This window comes from Canis lupus, chromosome 17 (assembly GCF_048164855.1).
Source record: "Canis lupus baileyi chromosome 17, mCanLup2.hap1, whole genome shotgun sequence".
Lineage (NCBI taxonomy): Eukaryota > Metazoa > Chordata > Mammalia > Carnivora > Canidae > Canis > Canis lupus.
This window is the reverse complement of record NC_132854.1, coordinates 61,173,979-61,189,754: the sequence shown is the minus strand read 5'-3', so window position 1 is coordinate 61,189,754 and position 15,776 is coordinate 61,173,979. Positions and strand designations below refer to the sequence as shown.

Sequence of the window (15,776 nt, the reverse complement as noted above, 5' to 3'; positions counted from 1 at the left end):
ACCCCCAGAAAGGTATTGGTCAATGGGGTCCGGCTTCCTGCGGGTGACTGTGAGCACTGCGGGGCCACTCACTGGCTCCCATGTAGGTCTCCCCTGGGCCGCTCCTCTCCTCCATCAGGGTCGCCTTGGGCTTCTCATCGAGGATGGGAGCCCCCCAGCCCCACTCCTTATGGGGGAGCCCGGCTGCTGATGCACACACAGCAGGCAAGGCTCTGCACAGCACCCCGGGCTCAGCCTCACAGATCCTCCCCCGCCTGCCTCAGCCTCCTTTCCTGCGCCTTCACCCTCACCTCTCGTCCCACCCCCACGTGCACGCAGACCCATCCAAGGAGCAGAGCCTGGCCTTCCGTGAGTTTATGATTTATGGTCCTTCCTCTTACTATCTAAGTGGTTTTGCTAGGTAAAATATTAAGGCACCGCTGCCATTATAACCTTGTCTTCCATGATCTTATTGGCAGCTGCTGTTGCCATGACAACTGGGCTGGAGAAGTCAGCCCTGAGCTTCGGTGGAGACGGTGCCAACGCGCGCGTGTGTGTGTGTGTGTGAGTGTGAGTGTGGGCTTCCCATCATGTATATCTGTGGTGTGACAAGCCATGATTCCTTAGGCCACATCTTCAGCTTTTCCTTCCAATTGGTCAAAATTAGCTTCAGGACTCTAAATCAACTGGAAGGAAGCTTTGGAGGAGGATTTCTTTGTTTGGCTTATTGGGTAGCAAATGTGAAGCTGGGACACCTAAGAAATATTTTAGAGTCTTTCTACCCACGTGAAATGAGGCAGCCACCCCCACTCAGTGTCACTCTTAGGCACCTTGGGCCTAACTTCTCTAAAATGTTTATGTAATTCTCTTTTTAAATATAGAAAGAGCTAGAAGGGACCCCACATGCCGTCTGACTTCCCCTTTCACTGGGAAAAGAAAACTGAGGCCCGGAGAGGCTAAGGGACTGGCCCACATATTGTATGGCTCTGGCATGAATACCATGACCTCAGCTAAGTGACCCACTTCTTTAAGTCTGAGTTTGCTCATCTGTAAAACGGGGATAATATCAGGAGTGACTTTACTAGGTCACCAAAAGGATTATGTGAGATAATCCCAATGCTTGGCACGTGTTAAGCCCTCAATAAATGTTATCATTATCAGCTCAGGTCACACAGGAAATCGGAAATAGGACTAAAATCCGGCTCAGCTAACTCCGGCTTAACCTGGAGTTTTTTCCCACCAATGTTTGTTTTTGTTGTATGTTCCTTGCCATCTGGGGGAGAGTGGAAGGCCTTCCTGAAGTGGGGGCTGTCTTTGCTTAAATCCTCCCACGCAGCATATATGGTGCACGCACAGGCACCCCAGGGACGCTTGCTGATCTGAGGATAAACACTGCCTGTGCCGTGAACTCCTGGACCATCGACTGAGTGTCCGTGCACGGCCGTCGTGGGAGGGGAGAAGGGAATGACAAGAAAGTTTAAGGAGGGAAGTGAGCACTTTCAGGTCCCTTCGGTCAAAACCAGGTGTTCAGCTAAGGTCTTTATGAAAGTGTGTCATCATCGCCACGATCTCATGAGGTGAGCGTACTCCCTCCCACTCTACAACTGGGAACGCGGGGACTGAGTGCTTGTGCAGCATGCCCGGGGCCACTCGCCAGATTGAGAGCCGACCACCCACCCAACCTTCTACTTCCAGGGGCTGCTCGTGCCCCCAGTGGACCCTGTGGTCCCAAACAACACCTCACCCCTCTGCGAGCCAAAAGCCCATTTCCTGATGTGGAGAGAGGGATGCGGAGCAGACTGACACCTTTTCCATCACTGACGCAAAGTTACACAGTTGTGTAACTCTGGGAATCTAAAATATTCTCTGAGCCAAAGCAGACCGATATTGGAAGTCACAGCCGGCTGGGTGGCTTTACAGGGTGCCCCTGCTTAAACCTCCTTTCACCACCGGGTCCGGGATCAGAGCGTGCCATGGAACCTCGCAGTCCTGTGCAGAGGAACAAATTGGTCCGAAGAAGCTTAGTTCAAAAGTCATTCTGAAGTAAAGACACACCGTCCACCTGGAGGGGGTGGACAGCGGTGACCCTGTGTCTCACATCAGAGGAATGAGCCCATGCAACCAGCAGGTCTCTGGACACCTTACATAAGAGTGGCCCCGTGTCTGGCAAGCCAGGTAGGTACACCTGTGCCGAACTTAACTGAGTGACCCATCCCTCCCTTAGGGCCGGAGGTCGATGCGGCCAGGAATGACAGCTGTTGCAACACGCCTGGAGGGGGCTGGAGGCCCTCCCTGGGATCTAATCTGCACAGAAGCCATGCTTTGCTTTGAAAATATTGCATGTTTTTTGGACTTTGCGGGGTGGCGGGCTGATGGAGATTTAGAGGAGATAGAGGGGCCTCCCTGGCGCTGCATGAAGTTGCCCAATAGTTGCAAAAAATTCCGACTTAGAAGACAGACTTCTCTCTTCGGCGGGCGCCCGGGCCTGCCTTTGCCGCTGTGCTGTCGCCGTGTGCACAGCAGCCACCTGGCTCGTGGCACCTGCCGGACAGGGGAGCTCGTCCCTGCGGAGTTACTCGGGGCCCCTCATGAAATAAGGCATGTAGGAGCCCGGACCACGCCAGTCAGCGCAGCCTCCCCTGGGGTAAAGCTCGTCAGACCGGGGACTCGTCCCCACGTCATTGCGCCTCCTCTTTTTACTCGGCACGGTCGTCCCGGGAAGCACGCGCGGAGTGTCCCCGCCCCACCCCCGCCCGCGGCCTGGAGCCCCGCTGCCCCGCAGAGGAGCCCGAGCCTGCGGCGCTCACGTAATGCGTGACGTCACCGCCGCGGCTCCCGAGGGCGGGGCACGGGGAGCGCGGCCCCACCGGGTCCCTCCGCCGCCGCGCGCCGCTCGCGCCGGGGATGCGCCGATACACCAAGTAATACGGCGCGGGCGGGGGCGGGGGCGGGGCGGGGGCGGTGGGGCGGGGAGGGGGTGGGCGGGCACACGCAGGGGCAGGGGGGCAGGTGCAGCCCGGGGGCGCACGCAGGGGCCGGGCGGGCAGGTCCTGCCCCAACACTCAGGGACCGACCGGGACCCAGGGCGAGCTCCGGTGGCCGCCGTCCTCAGCTGCAGCTCTAAACTGCTGCTGAGCACTCTGGCCTAGAACTTTCCTGGGTGTGCTTTTTTCTCACCAATAAAACGCGGCTAGTGGGCCGGGACCCGGTGCTCCAGCTGGAAGGTTCGGAGCGCGGCTGTCGGCCGGGTGTGGGCTGTGCACCCCGCGTGAGCTCGGGCAGGCCCTGGGGGATGTCACTGGCGGGGGGTGGTCCTGCCCCCCCCCCCGTGATGGGAAGGGGCGGCCAAGGCAGCCGCAGAGATGGTTTTGAACCTTGGAATTAATTAGGCTCATGCGGCGGCTCCCACTTCAGTCTGAGTAAAGGCAGGAGTGAGTTAGAAGAGCAGGTTGGAGCCCTGGCCCCAGAGGTTCGGATCCAGCCGGCCGCACTGGGGCCCACACAGACGTTTTTCTCAAAATCTCCGCAGGGTGGTCCCCTGCGGCCTGGTCGCTGCAAGCCGCCCTCTCCTCCCTGCTCAGGGTTTTCATCGGTCCCCAAGCAGCCCGGCAAGTTGCCATCAACAGGTGGGCTGCTGCTCCCTTCTCTTCACCCCACATCCTTTAGGAACAGGTGCATGTTTTCCTCAGGAGGCAGGGCTGCCCATGGGGGGGCATAGCCATCGCCCTGCCCCCCAGCAAATGCTTCCTTTCAAGGGGCATCCTGGGCGTTGGCCACGGTTTGCTGGGCATCCCCGTGTGACACGGAGCCACTGGGGAGCTCAGGCCCCCGCCCCGGGCAAGCAGGGGGGGAAATCCAGGTGGGCCTCCCTGCTCCTGTACCTTTAGTGAATTGGAGGGAAAGATCATTCCTTATTTTGATTCCAGTGTGACAGCCCATAATTCGGGTTTATAATGGTTTTTCTCGGCACACCATGACTTTTATGAAGCTGGCCTCGTATGCAACAGCATCAGTCACTGTTCCCTAAGCTTGCCCGGACCTCAAAATTACCTGGGACAACTAAAAAGAAAACCAAACCTGACTCCTAAGCCCCTCACAGATGTAGGTGGGGCCTACGCAGATCTCATATTGGGGAAATTGAGGGAAGCGACCCTGGGGGCCGGCCCTTTGGTGATTCCTATCTTTGGAGGTTCAGGACACCCAGGTACGGGGAGTACTTGGTTCGAATCAAAATCCCCTGGAGGGCGTGACCACACACTGCCAGGCTGCACCTGGACCTGCGGGCTCAGTAGACAAAGACCACATCTCCAACGGGATCCTACATGACGCCACCGCTGCTTGTCAGCGGAGCACCCCCGAGCATCGGAGTGCAGTAGAAGGTGCCCCAGGCCGGGCGTCGAGAGAATGGAAACCCTCCTTTAGCTTTATCACTTGCCATTTTGTGACTTTAGGCAAGTCATTTATTTCCTCTCTGCATGGAAAAACAGGGACTGGTACTGAGTTTGTGAAGATAAAATGCTTCCCCAGGAAGGGGACGCAGGGGATACAAAAAGGCAAAGCTCACCGTTAACCGCAGACTGACCCGGGAGGCTCCTGCGCAGAAGGCCGAGCGCTGAGGCCAGGGCAGGAGGGCATGAGCCGCCCCGCGGCCTGGCTCGCAGCCTGCCATTTGAGGAAGAGGTTTAACCCCCAGGAGCTGCCCTCAGCAAACCTCGGGGTCTAATGGGATCAGCGTGGCCACCCAGAGGCTCAGGTGTCCTCGGGCAGGTGTCTGAGAAAAGCCTCCCAGCTTCCCGCCCCGGAGGGAGGGCATCCTCTGGGCAGCGTCCTGCGGTCCTCCAGGGCCTGCTCTTCTGGCTCCGTGGTGGCCTGGGAGGGTCTCGCTCGCTCCCCACCAGGACTTTTTCCGGCTAGCGCCCTGTTCATGGACTCCCGGGCTGTAGCCTTTGTTTTTTTAATTTTATTTATTTATTCCAGAGCGACCCAGAGAGAGGCAGAGACCCAGGCCGAGGGAGAAGCAGGCTCCCTGCGGGGAGCCCGACGCGGGACTCGATCCCGGGACTCCGGGGTCATGGCCTGGGTGGAAGGCAGATGCTCAACTACTGAGCCCCCGGCGTCCTGCCTTAGCCCTTTCTGAGGAACCGCTTGCTCCTGTAAAAAAATCCTTTCGCCGCGGTCCTCCCTGCCCCTGGCCAATTTTGTTCGGGAAAACCAATCTTCCGGTTTCACCTTCGGTTCTAGTTTAAAAGGCTCTCAAAGTCCCCAATGATGTGGGCCCTGGGAGGGGGTGGCGAACCGGGAGCTCAGTCTTGAACGCGGGGAGTATCGATGTCATTATTAGTAATGGGAATATTGGTAGCACCTACTATGTGCTGAGCCCTTGATCTCCTCCAAGTGCGGCAGTAAATGCCCGCCTGCGTGTCCCCGGGGCCGCCCTGCAGGTCGCAGTCATTATCCTTTTCTGCAGAAGAGCCGCAGGGGCCCGGGAAGCTTAGGTCAACACGGGGGAGCGCACAGCTGTTAAGGAGCAGGGCTCGGATTGAAACCCGGGTTGCTTGACCCAAAGCCCTCCTTACTGATCTTCCTTTGGGCTTCAGGAGCCTCCGGCAGGCCCCAACGGCAGCCAGCCGCGGCCGAGCACAGGAGCGGAGGGCAGGCTCCTCTCTGGGTGGCTGGAGTTCCAGGCGCAGGGACAGGACCAGCCTTCCTGGTTGGTCTCTTGGCCGTGAGACCAGGGGCCGGGGCTGTCCCCACGCAGGGACTTCCACACGTGGCCCAGGCTCAGGACCGATCGGTGGCCTGCTGCCCGGCCCGCGCCTCCCCTGGGACCTGCAGGGGCCACCCTGTTCTCCACTGTGGGGGGATCTCTGGGCTCTCTTGAGGGATCCGAGCTCTGGGTCCAGCCCGCCGCCTGCGTGGGGGGCAGCCCGCCCTGGGGCCCCTGCGGCTGGCGACTCCCAGCCCCTCTGCCCCAGGGCCCCCAGCGACTCCCAGGGAAGTGGGGCCAGGAGAGATGCCCAAGAGGAACAGCTCGCGGCCCCAGGGTTGCTTTCGCCCCCTGCGATCCCTCTGTGCCAACAGCAAAGGCCTCTCCTCGGCATGCTTGGCTCCACCTGTGAGATACCTATCTGCCCCCCCCACCCCCGTGCTCCGCGGCGCCCCAATCCTGCAGCACACACCCTGTGCCCTGCACGGCCTCTGCTCTCTCGGGCTCCCACCTTCGCCTGCGGCGCTGTGGCTGCGGCGCTGTGGCTGCAAGGCCCCCGCTCCAGACTGCCCCTCGACAGCGGGGTGGGGGTCCCTGTCCTGCCCCACAATGGCACGACGATAGTGGTCTCCTAGGCTCCTCTTCTTTTCCCCCCAAAATTGGAAAAAGGGAAAATAATCCATCAGAGGATTATTTATTTTTATGTTTGACAGGGGCACTGCCAGGATCACAGGCAGTCCGAGAAAGCTGATTTGAATGCAAAATTGTTAGTCTCCAAATCATTTTGAAAGTTCAGGAAGCTAATGAGGAAATGCGAAGCCGGAGAGGCTGGGATTGTTCCTGAGACCCGGGAGGGAGGGGGGAGGAAGGAAGGGGCTGTGTGAGGGCTAGGGCCCCCGCAGTAAAGCCCACCCTGCAGTTAGCCCCCACCCCCACCCCCACTCCAGGGCCTCCTGTTCCCGCTCCAGCGACCATGCCTTCCCTTGGCTGCTCCCAGGGGCGGCTGGGAATCTGCATCTGGGGACTTGGAGCCAAGGACTTGGAGGTCCAAGCTCCTGGAAGACCTGCTTGGTCAGCTGAGGAACGGTGGCACCGGGAAGCCAAGCGGGCGAGCAGCCTGCTGTCCGCCGCTGGGCCTCAAGGCCAGCCTGGGGCCGCCCCACCCTGGGGAGAAGGCCCAATGTCAGCGGCCGGGCGGGGCGGCCCAGCCAGCGCGGCCAGGTGGCCGGGATCCCCTGTGACGGCGCAGCTGCTGATTCTCAGCTGTGCACGGAGCTTCCACGGGAGGCGGCCGGGCCAGCCACCAGAAGCCTTTCCTCACCTCCTCCCCAGTTCACAGGAGAGCTCAGGGCCTGGCCACACACCATTAGCAGCAGTTACTGGTTCCAGCCAACCCCGGGGGCATCTAAGTCACCCAGTGGAATTGTATATTTTTTTAAAGATTTTATTTATTGATTCACAAGAGACACAGAGAGGGGCAGAGCCACAGGCAGAGGGAGAAGCAGGCTCCATACAGGGAGCCCCATGGGGACTCGATCTCGGGACTCCGGGGTCACGGCCTGAGCCGGAGGCAGACGCTCAGCTACTGAGCCCCCCAGGTGTCCCCACAAGTGATCCCCACCTCGTGTCTTGTCTTGTCATCTGCGGGGTGGCCTGGGGCAGGGAGGGAGTTTGCAGTTTGTCTGTGGACCCTCGAATCAGTGCCCCCGGAACTGGAGACAAGAGTGTGTTGAGCTTTCTTCAGGGAAGGAGTGTGTCCTCCTCCCTGGTGTCCTGGGGTCCGGCTTCCGGGCTTAGAGCAGCTGGGGATAGCCTCCGATTTCTTTCTTTCTTTTTTTTTTTTTTATAAATTTTTAAAATTTATTTATTCATGATAGAGAGAGAGGCAGAGACACAGGAGGAGGGAGAAGCAGGTTCCATACCAGGAGCCCGACGTGGGACTTGATCCCAGGACTCCAGGATCACACCCTGGGCCAAAGGCAGGCACCAAACTGCTGAGCCACCCAGGGATCCCCTAGCCTCTGATTTCTCTTCCCTAATCCTGACTTTATGAAAAGGCTCTCTAGGTGCCCCGCAATTATTTAATCAGCTGAAGTCCTCCTCTGGGTAAATGCCTCAGATCTCCTGCATGAATTCAACTGCCCTGGGTCACCAAATGGCACTGTGCTGGCTAGAAAAGTCCAGTGTCTTTCCAGAGACTCTCCTCCAGAAAAAGGGATGCTCCAGCAGAAGTTGGAGAAATAGGTTAGGAATGTATCTCTTTTCTATATCCTCAGAGACAGGTTTTTTTTTTCTTCCTTCAAGATTTCCAAATCAAGTCAGGCATTTTCCAGAGGAATATTATACCATTTGGAGTTGTATTTAATCACCTGCCAAGTCAGGGTGAGGAGCACGTGCATCTTAGCAACGGGAGGCCCTGTGACGTGCTGCGGGGACAGGGGAGAGCAGAGGGGTTGGTCACGTGGCTAGCTGATAGGCTCCCAGGAAACGGACCCCATTTAATAAAGTGAGCTATTTTAAGTGAAGAAAGCAGGCTCCTTAAGGACTACTCTGTGACTGCCACAGCCAAGGCACTCCCCCTGTGAATGAACTTTGACTGATGATGGTATGGTCTTTGCTGGAATAGTCTGAGTGCCATTTATGGATCCAGCCATTCAGTAACTATTAATCGAGTCCCTGCATGTAGGTCAGGGCTTTTGAACTTGGCCTGAGCATTAGACTCACCCAGGGGTGGGGGTGGGGGTGGGGGTGGGGGTGTTAAAACATACCCAGGCAAGTGTAAAGCGCAGCCAGGTTAAGACCTCTGGGCCAGGTGCTACGTGAGATGCTAGGGATGCAGGGCTGACCAGGACCAACACTTCTCATCCAGACCCCTACGGAGATCAGGAGCTTATCCCAGAGCCCATCCGTCGGCCCGTAGAGGCAGGAGAGCAGGTCCCAGGGTCGCCTTCACTGCTACACCCGTCGCTCTAACTGTCGCGACCACCCATGTACATATTCCAGGGAAGCCTGTTTCAGGTGTCCTTCCCGTGCGTGTGTTGGGGCTTCCCAGCCACAGCCCTCTCTAGAGCTCACAGGTTTTGTTGAGTTCCACCGGGTGGCACAGTTCACCTGGTTTGTTGAGATCAAGCCTGAGCTGGAGGTTGTTTCTGGAGGTGAGATCATCGGGCAGTGGGCAGTGCCAACCCCGGGGAGCTGGCCCTGCGGCCGGGGCTCTCTTCCAAGACCTCTGGGCCAGGTGCTACGTGAGATGCTAGGGATGCTGCCTGCACCCCTGCTCGGCAGTGGCCAGTGTGGGTGCTTCTGGCTTGCAGGCCCCGCGAGCCACCCCAGAGCTGGGGCTGGGCTTTCCAGTGGCCGGGCTTGACCCCCGCCCGGGCGGCCTGGGAGACAGCAGGCTCCTGCTGCAGAGACGTTACAGTGGCCGGTGACTGTGCTGGGTCCCCACCAGGGAAGAAGCCTCCCTCGGTGACACACGACGGGGACTCGGGCATCACATGCGAAGCCGCAAACTGACCCACCGGCTTCCCGAGAGACAAGGGGCACAAGGGACATTTAGGCCTTGGTGGGAGCCAGCCCCTCACCAGAGCCTTCAGACGGGCCCCCACTCGGGGCTCTGGCTTTCCTGAGCCGGAGCCAGGACTGGCGGTGTCGTGTGGGGACACGAGGAGGCGGGCCCTCGTGCAAAAAGCATTAGATGCATCAAGGCGCTGCCTTGAAACAGCCGCGCGGGCCCGTGCAGGTGGGGCCCGTGCACCTGCAGGGCGGGCCCCGGGACCTGGCCCGGGGGAGAACCCGCGAACCCCTGTGAGGGCCCTTGGGCGCTGTGCTTAGCTGCCCGCGCCTCCGTTTCCTCCTCTGACCAAGGGGGGTGATGGGATCCCGTGTTCGAACACGAGCTTGAGAGGGCGCCTCGGTCAGGCCGCGCTAGGGGCTGCAGGCAGCGGGACGAGGCGAGGAGGCCCCTGGGAGGGCCCCGAGACCGTGCCGGCCGCTCCTCCTCCGCGGGGAACGGGCTCCTGGGGCGGGGGCGGGGGCGGGGCGGGGGACGGTGGGCGGGGCCTGGGCCAGGGCAGGGGCGGGACCAAGGGGGCGGGGCTGGAGCGGAGCCGGAGGGCGGGGCCTGGGCGGGCGGCAGCGCCCCGCCCCCTCGCGCGAGGACCTTGGCGGGGGCGGCGGGGTCTCCGTCTAGAATGGGGTATTTTGCCTCTGCTCCTCAAGGCGGTCGCCGCTGTCATCTGCGATAACTTTCTGTGGTCGCGGCGCAGGTGCAGGTGCAACCGTCCGGTGCGGCGGCGCAGGCTCAGGGCCCGCGGGCAGCGGGGTCTCTAACCCCCTGGGCCGCGCCCGCGGGGCAGGGTCTCTAACCCCGCGCGGGCCGCCGCCAGCCGGGCTGCAGCTGTTGGACCGGGGCCTCGTCCGCCCGCGACGCCGTCCAGCGGGTAACCTGCGGCCGTGCGGCTGCGGGACGCAACAGGAATACGAATCTGGGCGGCGGGCGGGGCGTTTGCCGGGGGCCCAGCCTGCTGCGCCTTGGGCGGCACTTTTTTTTTTTAAAGATTTTATTTATTTGTTCATGAGAGAGAGAGAGAGGCAGAGACCCAGGCAGAGGGAGAAGCAGGCTCCACGCAGGGAGCCCGACATGGACTCGATGCCGGGACCCCAGGATCACGCCCCGGGCCGCAGGGGCGCTAGACCACTGAGCCCCGGGGCTGCCCAAGGGCATGTTTTACGAAGAGGATCCAGGACATGGACAGGCTGACCCCGCCGCCGTGGGAGGCAGAGCTGGAAAGAGGGAGCAGAGGTACATCCTGGGGTGGGACAGAGGCGCCCCCACGAGGTGGGGCCGGAGCGGGAGCACGTGTCCTGCCGCGTGGGGGCTGCCCTCGAGGTCACGGAGCCAGCGGCCGCCCCCACGGCCTCGGAAGGCCCCACGTGGTCAACAGGCGCTTCCCCAAGCCCGTGGGCCCCCCCCCGGCCGGGGAGGACTGCGGCTCAGGGGCATGGCCTCGCCCCACCCCTCACGGGGTCCTGGGGACAGCAGCCCATTCCTGTGCCCGGACAGAAAAAGGGCTGAACAGCCGACATACGTGGACATCTCCACGCGTGGCCGCGCGCACCACGAGGGCGGGGGTTCAACGCGTCTCCTCCGTCAACATGGACTGAGCGCGGGAGCTGCAGGAACCGGCACAGCAGGCGGCAGCTGATAAACACCATAACAAGAACTGAGCCTCAGAGGAAGCTGTCCTCTCATGATGTACCTTAGATAGGGTCTTGGGAGCAAAACATGGACAAAAAAAAAAAAAAACCCCTAAACGATCGCAGAAGGGAGCTTTGGATTTAGGCAGATTTATATAAAAGTTTTTTTTTTTTCTAATCTCTGAAATATGTTAAGTGAGAAACAACGCTGCAGAGCAATGTATGGTCTGATCCTTTTTGTATGGAAAGAGGTACATATTTATAATATGCATATCATGCTTAATATACACAATATACATTATGCTTTAAATATATGTATATAACTACTGCATGTGCTTAAAGTATTTCCGGATGACTAACAAGAAACTGTGAGCGATGGTTTACTTCTGAGGAGAGAGAGACTGTCACTTTCCATTTTGTATTATTCCAAACTGTTTTATTTTAAAATAATGTACTATATTTTTTATTTAATTTTTAAAAAATGCTAGCTTGTTTCTTTTTATAAAAGCTTTATTTTTTTGAGACTTTACTTATTTATTCATGACAGACACACACGCAGAGAGAGAGAGAGAGAGAGGCAGAGACACAGGCAGAGAAGCAGGCTCCATGCAGGGAGCCTGACAGGGGACTGGATCCTGGGACCCGGGGTCACAGCCTGGGCCGGAGGCGGTGCTAAACCGCTAAGCCACCCGGGCTGCCCTAAAAAGTTTTATAATTCTTTCTTTCTTTCTTTCTTCTTTCTTTCTTTCTTTCTTTCTTTCTTTCTTTCTTTCTTTCTTTCTTTCTCTTTCTTTCTTCTTTCTTTCTTTCTTTCTTTCTTTCTTTCTTTCTTTCTTTCTTTCTTTCTTTCTTTCTTTTTTTGTTTTCTGGTTTAGAACATCTTAGAACATCTTCATGCACATTGTGGCTTTGATCCCAAGAAAATGTGGAGATTTGCTGACGATTTCAAGCAGGAGAATAAATCAATATTCTGGTAAGTTTTATAAATACAAGTAGAGGATACACCTTGTGCACATGACCTTTTGTCCATGTGGATCTGGACTCATGGGTATGTCCATGGGTCTTTATGACAACATCTCCATGAGCACCTATGTGAGCCCTGCTCATACCACCAGGTTTACTCACGGGCCTCAAGAGGAGACCCAGTGCGCTGTGGGTGCAGGAGGGGGCCACCCACCGCACAGGTACCACCGGAGGATGAAGATATTCCTTTTGTCATGGAATGGTTACGTGGGCATCTGAGCTCTGTAGATCTGGGGGTGCGTGTATTAGAATAATTAGAGTTTCTGAAAAAAAATAAAAATACAAAGTTGGGTCCAAGAGAATTCCTGCCGCAGGAATTCTCTTTCAGTGACACAGCGCGGACCTCCAGGGGGCCAGGGCACCCAGGTGGGTGGCATGTGTCTGTCCCCCCCCCCCGGGTGCTCTGCGCGGACCTGAGCTGTTGTTCTATCTGAACAGTTTCTCATGTGCCCCAAATACCCATTTGGGCCAAGGTCTGGTCTTGCACTGTCCAGTATGGCTATGGAGCGTTGGAAAGTAGCTAGTCCGAATCCTAGTGTGCTGTACGTGTGAAAATGAGTCAATTTCAGAGGCTTGGTCTGAAAAAAAAAAAAAAAACCAAAAAAGCAAACCATCTCATTAAGATTTTTATATTGATCGCATGTTGAAATGAGACTATTCTGAATATACTGACTTCAAGAAAACATATTATTAACATTTGCCTGTTTCTTTTCCTTTGCCTTCAAGACAAAAAAATGTGGCTGCTTTCAAGACAACTTAAATTACGTATTTCTGTTGGACAGCCTGGCCCACATGCAACCCCAGAGCACCTTCCTGAGGATTCGGTTGCCCAGCCAACCCCTTGTAATCGGAGATCTCGGGGACTGAGCTTTCTGCACAAATGGTATTTTCCTGGAAGGAGGTTGACTGCAAGGGACAGTCGAGCAGGATTACTGTCGTCACTTGGGCGTGGGACTGGTGGTGGCAGTGGAGGCGCAGTTTGGAAACGGGGCTTCTGGCCCTGGTTGCCCTTCTTTGGGAATGGGAACCGTAGTCTCTAGATCAGTAACACAGGGACCAAGGTCAATAAAACTAAGCTCACTGAAGACTCGAACGCTCTGCTACCCACAGAGGACAAGCAGTTTTCTCACTTGTATTTAGCAAAATAAACAGAGACCTAGAGGACACTGCAGAAGCATCAGGAAAACATCAGTCAACTGTTCGGGCTCTTGGACTTTAGCCTGATCATATTTGCATCCTTCATGGCATTAAATTTTCTTCATAAGAAGTCTTAAAAAAAAATCCAAGGACACCTGGAGAACAGGAAGAGCTTCGGAGCTTTCAGCACGAGGTCTGGTCCATGTCTGGCATGCGGTGAGTCCATGTCTTAGTGAGAAGCGTAACTATTTATTATGGCTATTTTGGGGCCTTTTCTTGGTCGTCAGTGAGCCCCCGGAAGGAGACGGTACTTTCTTCCACTTTGAGCGGGGATCAGCCCACACGTGCCTGTGGTAGCAGGTGTTGCCAAGTGTCAGTTGGTGCAGGATGAATGCACCTGCGCCCCCCACGCTGTGCTGTGCAGGGGTGGGTCACTTCCCGGCCCCCCTGCCCCCAGGACGGGGGGGGGTGCACAACGGCCAATGGAGGAGAAAACAGCAACCTTTCAGTCCCGGAGGGACTCTTAACCCCAAATGAGAGCCCTTATGGTTCTGGGCAAAATCGGGAAGGGGACAGAGGTCACAAGAGATGACAGCCAGCCCCAGGGCCTCACAGGGCTCCTGTGGTTCCTGCGGCCTCATCATGATCCCAGAATTGCCTCTGCACTGCCCTTCCCCTAAGGAGCCACTGAGAAAAGGAAGGACCGTCCTCCAGCTACATCACACGTCTCCCTTGGGTTTCCTTTTACCACTTTGGAGAGTGGACCCCAAGGTGCCCAGACTCTTCTGATATCTTCAAAAAATCAAACTAATGGATGCTAGAGTATTACCCCGGCCCTAGGAAGGCCAGGATGGCCTCAGCATCACTCCACATTCCACGCCATTCCGCGTTCCCTCCCTTATTCCTCCTCACTCCCCTCCTGCCAAACACGTCTCTTCTCTCATTCCCTTAGGCCACCCTGCTTCCCGGGTCCTGGCTCGTAGGCAAACCCAGGGATCTGTGCTCACCTACAGGTGCCGTCGTGGGACTTTGTATATGGGGGGTGGGGTAGGGGAGGAAGTATTTACTCAAGATCACCTTTTTTCCCCCCTAATCATAAAATAGATAGGTATTCACTTAGAAAATGGGGGAAAAATATACAAGAGTAATAAAAATCTCTCCTGTAATTCCACTATTTTTTTTAAAAGACTATTTATTCATGAGAGACACAGAGAGAGAGAGGCAGAGGGAGAAGCAGGCTCCATGCAGGGAGCCCGATGTGGGACTCGATCCCAGGACCCGGGGTCAGGCCTGAGCCCAAGGCAGCTGCTCAGCCGCTGAGCCCCTGGCGTCCCTGTAATTCCATCCTTAAGAAATAACCAGTTAACATTTTTGCTGTTTTCTCTAAGCCCTTGTGTACGCATGTCCTCGCCTCCCACTTGGAGGCACACGACATCTGTCAGGCTCAGTCCTGTGCTTTCCCACCGAACGTCATACTTCAAATGTTTTCTCGTGTCAGTTAATATCCTTTAAAATGTTGCTTCTATTTGGAATCTATTCCTTTGGATGAATGTTCCATGATTTATTTAATTAACCCCCTATTGTGGGAGATTTAGCTTGTTTCTAATTTCTCACTATTGAAAATGACTCCGGGATAAATGCTTTTGTACACACATTTTGTTTACCACTTTGGTTCTCACCGTATGGTGGGTCCCTGGATGTGAAGTGATGGAGGCCTGGGGTGTGAGCATTTTTAAGACTGTCATATAGATTAACCAAATTACTCTCCAGAAACATTGTAGCAATTTATATGCCCACCAGCACGGGAAGTGCTTATTTTTTTTTACTTCCTACTGTTCTCATGTGAGTGATCTTTGCAAAACTGACGGATGACACATAACATCTTATTTTCCTTTGCGTTTCTTTGTTAACGTGTGATACTGAAGTCGGTGTCGCCGGTGGTGGTTTATTGGCCGTTCGTACTTCTTTTGCTAATTGCCTGTTCTTGTCCTTTGCCCATTTTTCTTTTGGGATCATTAATTCTTAAGCTTGCTTTATAAGCCTCCTTGGGCACATTTATTGCAAGTCTCCCACTCCCAGTTTGGCAAATTCCTTTTTGGTTGTGTATTTCGTGTTTTGGTTTGCCACAGAGATGTTTGCATTTTTAAAATGTAGTCAAGCTGTATATTTATCAGTAAGACTGATGTGTTCACTTTTTTAAAAAAAGATTTTATTTATTTATTCATGAGAGACAGAGAGAGAGAGAGGCAGAGACACAGGCAGAGGGAGCAGCAGGCTCCATGCAGGGAGCCCGACGTGGGACTCGAACCTGGGCTGCCCTGATGTATTCATTTTTATGATTAAAAAAAAAATCCCTTGTTATTCTAAGTAATCATCCCCTCCACCCCCCTCTGAGCGGGGAGCCGGACACAGGGCTCGATCCCACGACCCTGAGGTCACGACCTGACCCAGAATCAAGTCAGACGCTGCACTGCTGAGCCCGCAGGTGACCTCTCCCTCCGGGTCCTAGTAGCAGCGTCACCCCCCCTGCCTACTGGCTGCCTGGCTGTCCCGGAGGTGGGGAGGTGGGGAGCGGTCTAATCAAGCACCAAATCCTCAGGGAGCTGCTTTGTCTCCCGGCTCTCTCCCAGCGATCTAATGATGATTCTGTCAAGAGTGCGCTACTCCCGCTACTCCCGGCAGCCTCCCGGCTCCGTGGGCAAGCCCAGCGCCTCCCTCCCCCCTTCTTGGG

General features: G+C 56.2%; 2 long non-coding RNA genes across 3 annotated transcripts; both read left to right on the top strand.

Annotated features, from left to right (window-relative positions):
- Positions 1 to 3,368: 3,368 nt before the first annotated feature.
- LOC140608241 (uncharacterized) lies at positions 3,369 to 5,157 on the top strand. The gene is made up of 2 exons (XR_012010275.1): positions 3,369 to 3,605; positions 4,957 to 5,157. It is a non-coding gene; the product is annotated as an uncharacterized lncRNA (long non-coding RNA).
- Positions 5,158 to 10,107: 4,950 nt separating this feature from the next.
- LOC140608238 (uncharacterized) lies at positions 10,108 to 14,924 on the top strand. Of its 2 annotated transcripts, none has more exons than XR_012010272.1 (3): positions 10,108 to 10,490; positions 11,761 to 11,858; positions 12,635 to 14,924. It is a non-coding gene; the product is annotated as an uncharacterized lncRNA (long non-coding RNA). The 2 variants fall into 2 exon arrangements; XR_012010271.1 differs by lacking the exon at positions 10,108 to 10,490 and adding an exon at positions 10,523 to 11,136.
- The last annotated feature ends 852 nt before the right edge of the window (positions 14,925 to 15,776 follow it).